The sequence below is a fragment of the Phyllobates terribilis genome, unplaced genomic scaffold, assembly GCF_046119375.1.
Source record: "Phyllobates terribilis strain yellow unplaced genomic scaffold, ASM4611937v1 Scaffold_382__1_contigs__length_1840546, whole genome shotgun sequence".
Classification (NCBI taxonomy): Eukaryota; Metazoa; Chordata; class Amphibia; order Anura; family Dendrobatidae; genus Phyllobates; species Phyllobates terribilis.
In genome coordinates this window covers 1,706,719-1,715,000 of record NW_027363142.1, presented here as the reverse complement: position 1 = coordinate 1,715,000, position 8,282 = coordinate 1,706,719, and the positions used below count along the sequence as shown (strand labels likewise).

Below are 8,282 nucleotides of genomic sequence, written 5' to 3'. Positions count from 1 at the left end.
TGGGAATTCCTCGTTCACGGGGAAGAATTGCAATCCCCGATCCCCATCACGAGCGGGGTTCAGCGGGTTACCCGCACCTCTCGGCGAAGGGTAGACACACGCTGGTCCGTTCAGTGTAGCGCGCGTGCAGCCCCGGACATCTAAGGGCATCACAGACCTGTTATTGCTCGATCTCGCGTGGCTGAGCGCCACTTGTCCCTCTAAGAAGCTGGACGCGGACTGCGGGGGGTCACGTAGCTAGTTAGCATGCCGGAGTCTCGTTCGTTATCGGAATTAACCAGACAAATCGCTCCACCAACTAAGAACGGCCATGCACCACCACCCACAGAATCGAGAAAGAGCTTTCAATCTGTCAATCCTTTCCGTGTCCGGGCCGGGTGAGGTTTCCCGTGTTGAGTCAAATTAAGCCGCAGGCTCCACTCCTGGTGGTGCCCTTCCGTCAATTCCTTTAAGTTTCAGCTTTGCAACCATACTCCCCCCGGAACCCAAAGACTTCGGTTTCCCGGACGCTGCTCGGCGGGTCATGGGAATAACACCGCCGGATCGCCAGTAGGCATCATTTATGGTCGGAACTACGACGGTATCTGATGGTCTTCGAACCTCCGACTTTCGTTCTTGATTAATGAAAATATTCTTGGCAAATGCTTTCGCTTTGGTTCGTCTTGCGCCGGTCCAAGAATTTCACCTCTAGCGGCGCAATACGGATGCCCCGGCCGTCCCTCTTAATCATGGCCCCAGTTCCGACAACCAACAAAATAGAACCGGAGTCCTATTCCATTATTCCTAGCTGGAGTATTCAGGCGTGGCTGCCTGCTTTGAACACTCTAATTTTTTCAAAGTAAACGCTTCGGGCCCCCGGGACACTCAGTCAAGAGCATCGGGGAGGCGCCCCAAGGCAAAGGGGCTGGGACTGGCGGTAGCACGCCTTGCGGCGGACCGCCAGCTCGATCCCAAGATCCAACTACGAGCTTTTTAACTGCAGCAGCTTTAGTGTACGCTACTGGAGCTGGAATTACCGCGGCTGCTGGCAAAAGACTTGCCCTCCAATAGATCCTCGTTATAGGATTTAAAGTGTACTCATTCCAATTGCCTCGAAAGAGTCCTGTATTGTTATTTTTCGTCACTACCTCACCGGGTCGGGAGTGGGTAATTTGCGCGCCTGCTGCCTTCCTTGGATGTGGTAGCCGTTTCTCAGGCTCCCTCTCCGGAATTGAACCCTGATTCTCCGTTACCCGTGGTCACCATGGTAGGCACAGAAAGTACCATCGAAAGTTGATAGGGCAGACACCCGAATGGATCGTCGCGGTCACGGGGACGTGCGATCGGCCCGAGGTTATCCAGAGTCGCAACGCTTACGGGGAGAGCGCGGCAGGGGGGAGGCCGCGGAGGACCGTCCCGACGCCGCGCCCGGGACCCCGGATTGGTTTTGATCTGATTAATGCACGAATCCCTGGCGGTCAGCGCTCGTTTGCACGTATTAGCTCTAGAATTATCACAGTTGTCCGAGTCAACGGTTTGGAGCGATCAAAGGAACCATAACTGATTTAATGAGCCATTCGCAGTTTCACTGTACCGTCCGTGTGTACTTACACGTGCATGGCTTAATCTTTGAGACAAGCATATGCTACTGGCAGGATCAACCAGGTAGCCCCCCAACACGACTGGACCGCGTCGAGGTTCGGGAGAGGAGAGGCCTGCGGGAAGAGAGGGGGGGCGGCGGAAGAGCCCCGCGGCGGCAGGGCGCCCGGACGGAACGGGTATAGGCAGGGCGTGCGGCGTCCGGAGAGGATGCGGGATGGCATGGGGCTTCCCTGGGGGGGGCGGGGAACGGAGCCCTCGCAGCACCGGGGACAAGTGCGGGAGGAGCGGCTCGCTGTGCGGTGCGTGGTCCCGAAGCGGCAGGCGTCTGGAAAACACCCCTTGCACGGGGAGGGCGAGGTGACTGGCCTCCGGAGGACGCCACGGCCGCCCCCGTCTCACCAACCGCACCCAAGGCAACACACAGGGTCGCTCGGGGAGATGGCGTGCGGGGGTGGGCCTATGTGGCGCCACCGTCTGGCTTAGACCTGCCTCCGCCGCGGGGGGTCCTCGACCCACCGGCGGACAGGCACGAGGATTGGGAGAGGGGGGCTGGCCGTCAGGGTCCGCCGCGGCTCCGGCACTAACCCGACGACGCGGAGGTCGCGTGGGTGGTCGTCGGCCAGGCCGTGTCGGCGTCGCCTTCCAGAGTAGTCCCTCTTCCCGCTCGCGCCCGTAACCTCAAAGGGATGCCCGAGCGGCTTTTCCTCCCAGGGCTGCTCCCCGCCCGGGGGCGGGAGCGCATGGGGAACCCCAGGTCGGCCTTTCACCGTACTCCCTACCTCTTGGCCCTCGTTCCTTCTCCCGTTCTCCATCTAACCCCTTGGCTCTGGGGTTTCCGCGCTCGCTCTCTCTCTCCTTCTCCCTGCCGAGCCGCCAGGGAGGATGAGGGTCGAAGGGGAAAGGTGACGGTCGGGCTGGGGCACACCACACGGTGAGAACCCCCTTCGCCTGCCTCCACACATCTGTCGTCCTCCCCACTGACGTAGGGGCCCGGGAAAAGACTGGAAATCGCGAAGCTCGGCAGTGGCGCGGAGACGCCACCCACCGCCGCCGCTGTCGCCACCGCCGCGGAGGCCGCCCTGTCGGACGCGAGGGGCGGCGCGGGCCTCCGCTGGCCGGTTACGCATCTGGAAGAAAAGGGCCGCCCTCGGAGAAGATCGGTGTGCTTCCCCGCACAGGAAGCGATTCGGACGACGGCCCCCACGCCTGGGTGGGTGGGCGCCACGCCGTTCGCCCGTGCGGGTCGTCGGACCGCTGCCTTCGCTCGGGTCGGGCCAATCTCCCCACGGCTCGGCCACCTCCGCGGACGGGAGGCGAGGCCGGCGTGCGCGCCCAAAGATAGGTGTCGAAAGCCCGGGGGTAGAGGAGGAAGGGGACCGCTCACCTTAAGCCAGCGCGAGCTCCAAAGCCCGGGCCGAGCGAGCGGCGCCACCTCCCCACCCGGGAGCGCTGCGCCAGATCGATCGGAGGAAGAGCAGGGGTGCGTGGAGGGACTTGCCCAAGTACGGAGGCTGCTAACCCCTGTCGTCGGGAAATACGTGCCCAAGAGTCCTGGAAGCGAGACTCGGGTACAGGCGCCCTTGCAGAGGGGGTACTGGATGTGGAACTGGGGTCAAAGCCACAAAAGCATCCGCCCTCATGGAGCCTCTCCCGGGCCTAAAAATCCAGATTTTAGCCTTGACGGCGCCCCCATGTGGAGAACCAGGGCCCGTGGGGGGGGTCTGGCCAGGCTCACTTCAACCCAGGAACACCTCTCTGACTTGGGATAGGCGACCGGCAAAAGTCCCCCCACGCAGCTGCGGAAGCCTGGGTTCAGCCAAGGTGCAGACCTCCAGCCGAACAGGGACTCATAGCCAAAACGCGTACCCGGGCCTACGGAGGTGAAAACCTGCTTAAATGAGTCAAAATGTGTCGGGGCTGAGAGGTACCTCTCTCTCATATATTCTGCCGGTGGTGTGCAAAACTGGGTCTTTGTATGGAGTGTCACCCTATACCCACTTTAGGGACGCATTCCAAAAAGTACCCGATCGCCTGGAACTGTCAGGCGGATTCGGCTCCCTGGAATTTCCTCATTCTGGTTCTTTTTCACTTTTTGTCTCTTTTGCGACATCTAGTGGGCAGGCTGCATTACTGCAACCAGGGACACCTCAAAACGCTTGGAACTGGGGAGCGGGCTCAATTTACTAACGTTTTGCGGGTCCTGGAAGTCAAAATTGTGACTTCTGAAAACGACTAAGTATGAAGGACTCATCGGGCGAATCGCTCTGGAACTGAAATCGGATGCGCTCACTCACATTTTCCCCTCTCTGGAAGTCTGACACAAGTTGAAAAATTTTCTAAGTCCACAAAAAAATTTTTTTCAACTTTTTTTCAATTTTCCCCCTGTGGGATATATATTTTACCCACACATTTGGAGCTCTCCTGGGATGCCCTCTAACATATTATAACCTCATTTTGTGGAAGTTTTCACAAAATTGTGAAATTTTCAAAAAGTCAGAAATTTTGACAAAAACGACTAAGTATGAAGGACTCATCGGATGAATCGCTCTGCAACTGAAATCGGATGCGCGCACTGACATGCTCCCCTCTCTGGAAGTCTGACAAATGTGTGAAAATTTTCTAAGTCCACAAAAAATTTTTTTTACAACTTTTTTTCAATTTTCCCCCTGTGGGATATATATTTTACCCACACATTTGGAGCTCTCCTGGGATGCCCTCTAACATAGTATAACCTCATTTTGTGGAAGTTTTCACAAAAAAGAGAAATTTTCAAAAAAGTCCAAAATTTTGCAAAAACTACTAAGTATGAAGGACTCATCGGATGAATCGCTCTGGAACTGAAATCGGATGCGCTTACTTACATGCTCGCCTCTCTGGAAGTCTGACACATGTGTGAAAATTTTCTAAGTCAACAAAAAAAAATTTTTTCAACTTTTTTTCAATTTTCCCCACGTGGGATATATATTTTACCCACACATTTGGAGCCCTCCTGGGATGCCCTCTAACATAGTATAACCTCATTTTGTGGAAGTTTTCACAAAAAAGTGAAATTTGCAAAAAGTCAGAAATTTTGCCAAAAACGACTAAGTATGAAGGACTCATTGCGCGAATCGCTCTGGAACTGAAATCGGATGCGCTTACTCACATGCTCCCCTCTCTGGAAGTCTGACACATGTGTGAAAATTTTCTAAGTCCACAAAAAAAATTTTTTTCAACTTTTTTTCAATTTTCCCCCTGTGGGATATATATTTTACCCACACATTTGGAGCTCTCCTGGGATGCCTTCTAACATAGTATAACCTCATTTTGTGGAAGTTTTCACAAAAAAGTGAAATTTTCAAAAAGTCAAAAATTTTGACAAAAACGACTAAGTATGAAGGACTCATCGGATGAATCGCTCTGGAACTGAAATCGGATGCGCGCACTGACATGCTCCCCTCTCTGGAAGTCTGACACATGTGTGAAAATTTTCTAAGTCCACAAAAAAAATTTTTTACAACTTTTTTTTCAATTTTCCCCCTGTGGGATACATATTTTACCCACACATTTGGAGCTCTCCTGGGATGCCTTCTAACATAGTATAACCTCATTTTGTGGAAGTTTTCACAAAAAGGTGAAATTTTCAAAAAGTCAGAAATTTTGCCAAAAACGACTAAGTATGAAGGACTCATCGGATGAATCGCTCTGGAACTGAAATCAGATGCGCGCACTGACATGCTCCCCTCTCTGGAAATCTGACACGTGTGCAAATTTTCTAAGTCCTCAAAAAAAAATTTTTTTTCGACTTTTTTTCAATTTTCCCCCTGTGGGATATATATTTTACCCACACATTTGGAGCCCTCCTGGGATGGCCTCTAACATAGTATAACCTCATTTAGCGGAGATTTTCACAGAAAAGTGAAATTTTCAAAAAAGTCAAAAATTTTGCAAAAACGACTAAGTATGAAGGACTCATCGGATGAATCGCTCTGGAACTGAAATCGGATGTGCGCACTGACATGCTCCCCTCTCTGGAAGTCTGACACATGTGTGAAAATTTTCTAAGTCCACAAAAAAAATTTTTTTAAACTTTTTTTCAATTTCCCCCCCCGAGGGATATATATTTTACCCACACATTTGGAGCCCTCCTGGGGTACCTTCACACATATTTCCCCTCTCTATAGAGGAAGACTGGAGGGCCTCAGCCCAAAATTCTGGAACTGTTTCTGTACACCGCAGCACTATTAACCACTTCGCACCAGAGCCTGTTTTTGCCTTCGTGACCAGGCCAATTTTTTCAATTCTGACCACTGCCAGTTTATGAAGTAATTACTCTGGAACGCTTCAATGTATTCCCCTGACTCTGAGATTGTTTTTTTCATGACATATTGTACTTCATGATAGTGGTAAAATTTCTTCGATATAACTTGTGTTTATTTGTGAAAAAATCGGAAATTTGGCGAAAATTTTGAAATTTTCAAACTTTGAATTTTCATGCCCTTAAATCAGAGAGATATGTCACACAAAATAGTTAATAAATAACATTTCCCACATGTCTACTTTACATCAGCACAATTTTGGAACCAAAATTTTTTTTTGTTAGGGAGCTATAAGGGTTAAAAGTTGACCAGCGATTTCTCATTTTTCCAACAAAATTTACAAAAACATTATTTTAGGGACCACATCATATTTGAAGTCACTTTGAGGGGTCTTTATGACAGAAAATACCCAAAAGTAACAACATTCTAAAAACTGCACCCCTCAAGGTGCTCAAAACCACATTCAAGAACTTTATTAACCCTTCAGATGCTTCACAGGAATTTTTGGAATGTGGAAGAAAAAAATTAACATTTAACTTTTTTCACAAAAATGTTACTTTAGACCCAATTTTTTTTATATTCACAGGGGTAACAGGAAAAAAATGGACCCCAAATTTTTTTGTGCAATTTCTCTTGAGCGTGCTGATACCCCATATGTGAGGGAAAATCACTGTTTGGGCGCACTGCAGGGTTCGGAAGGGAAGGAGCGCCATTAGACTTTTTGAATGTAAAATTTGTCTGAATAATTAGCAGACGCCATGTTGCGTTTGGAGAGCTCCTGATGTACCTAAACCCCCACAAGTGACACCATTTTGGAAACTAGACCCCTTAGGGAACTTATCTAGATGTGTGGTGAGCACCTTGAACCCCAAGGTGCTTCACAGAAGTTTATAATATTGAGCTGTAAAAATAAAATTTTCACATTTTTCCCACAAAACTGTTTTTCATCCCTTAATTTTGCATTATCATAAGGGTAATAGGATAAATTGCACCATGAAATTTGTTGTGCAATTTCTCCTGAACACGCTGATACCCCATATGTGGAGGCAAATTACTGTTTGGGCGCATGGTAGGGTTTGAAAGGGAAGGAGCGCCATTTGACTTTTTGAATGTAAAATTTGTTTGAATAATTAGCAGACGCCATGTCGCATTTGGGGAACCCCTAATGTGCCTAAACAGTGGAAACCCCCCACAAGTGCCACCATTTTGGAAACTAGACCCCTTAGGGAACTTATCTAGATGTGAGGTGAGCACCTTGCACCCCCAGCTGCTTCACAGAAGTTTATAATATTGAGCCGTAAAAATAAAATTTTCACATTTTTCCCTCAAAAAATGTTTTTCATTCCCTAATTTTGTATTATCATAAGGGTAACAGGATAAGTTGCACCATGAAATTTGTTGTGCAATTTCTCCTGAACACGCCGATACCCCATATGTGGAGGCAAATTACTGTTTGGGCACATGGCAGGGTTTGAAAGGGAAGGAGCGCCATTTGACTTTTTGAATGTAAAATTTGTTTGAATAATTAGCGGACGCCATGTCACATTTGGGGAGCCCCTAATGTGCCTAAACAGTGGAAACCCCCCACAAGTGCCACCATTTTGGAAACTAGACCCCTTAGGGAACTTATCTAGATGTGTGGTGAGCACCTTGCACCCCCAGCTGCTTCACAGAAGTTTATAATATTGAGCCGTAAAAATAAAATTTTCACATTTTTCCCATAAAAAATGTTTTTCATTCCCTAATTTTGCATTATCATAAGGGTAACAGGATAAATTGCACCATGAAATTTGTTGTACAATTTCTCCTGAGTACGCCGATACCCCATATGTGGGGGAAAACCACTGCTTTGGTGTACTGCAGGGTTCGGAAGAGAAAGGAGCGCTATGTTGGCTGGGATAGGCAGCAGACACCATGTCACATTTGAAGAGTCGCTGACATGTCAAAACAGCAGAAACCCCCACAAGTGACCCCATTTTGTAAACTACACCTCTCAAGGAATTCATCTAGGGAAGTAGTGAGTATTTTTTAATTTTTAAATTTATACCATTGGGCAGTGAAAAAAGCATAATTATATTTTTACCACAAAAAAATGTTTTACCCTCAGATTTTACATTTTCACACAGGGCAATGGGTAAAAATGGTGCCGAAATGTGTCACACAATTTCTTCTAAAAGTGGCAATACCCCATATGTGGCTGTATCGTACCACTTAGCCATACGGTGAGATCTGGGGGGTACGGAGTGCTATTTGACAATTGGAGAACAAATTATTGTAGAATAGGCATTTGGATTTGGGAGCACAAAATTTTCTGAATTTCTTTTGGGGGGCAAGGGTCATTTTGCTTTTCCAGAGCCTTTCTGCTACCAGTAACTTGGAAGTCCCTTATATTTTTAACAGATG

The 8,282-nt window shown here is 48.7% G+C and overlaps 1 pseudogene; it reads right to left on the bottom strand.

Annotated features, from left to right (window-relative positions):
• LOC141224286 (18S ribosomal RNA) overlaps positions 1-1,647 on the bottom strand; it is a 1,868-nt pseudogene extending 221 nt beyond the window's left edge.
• Positions 1,648-8,282: the final 6,635 nt, after the last annotated feature.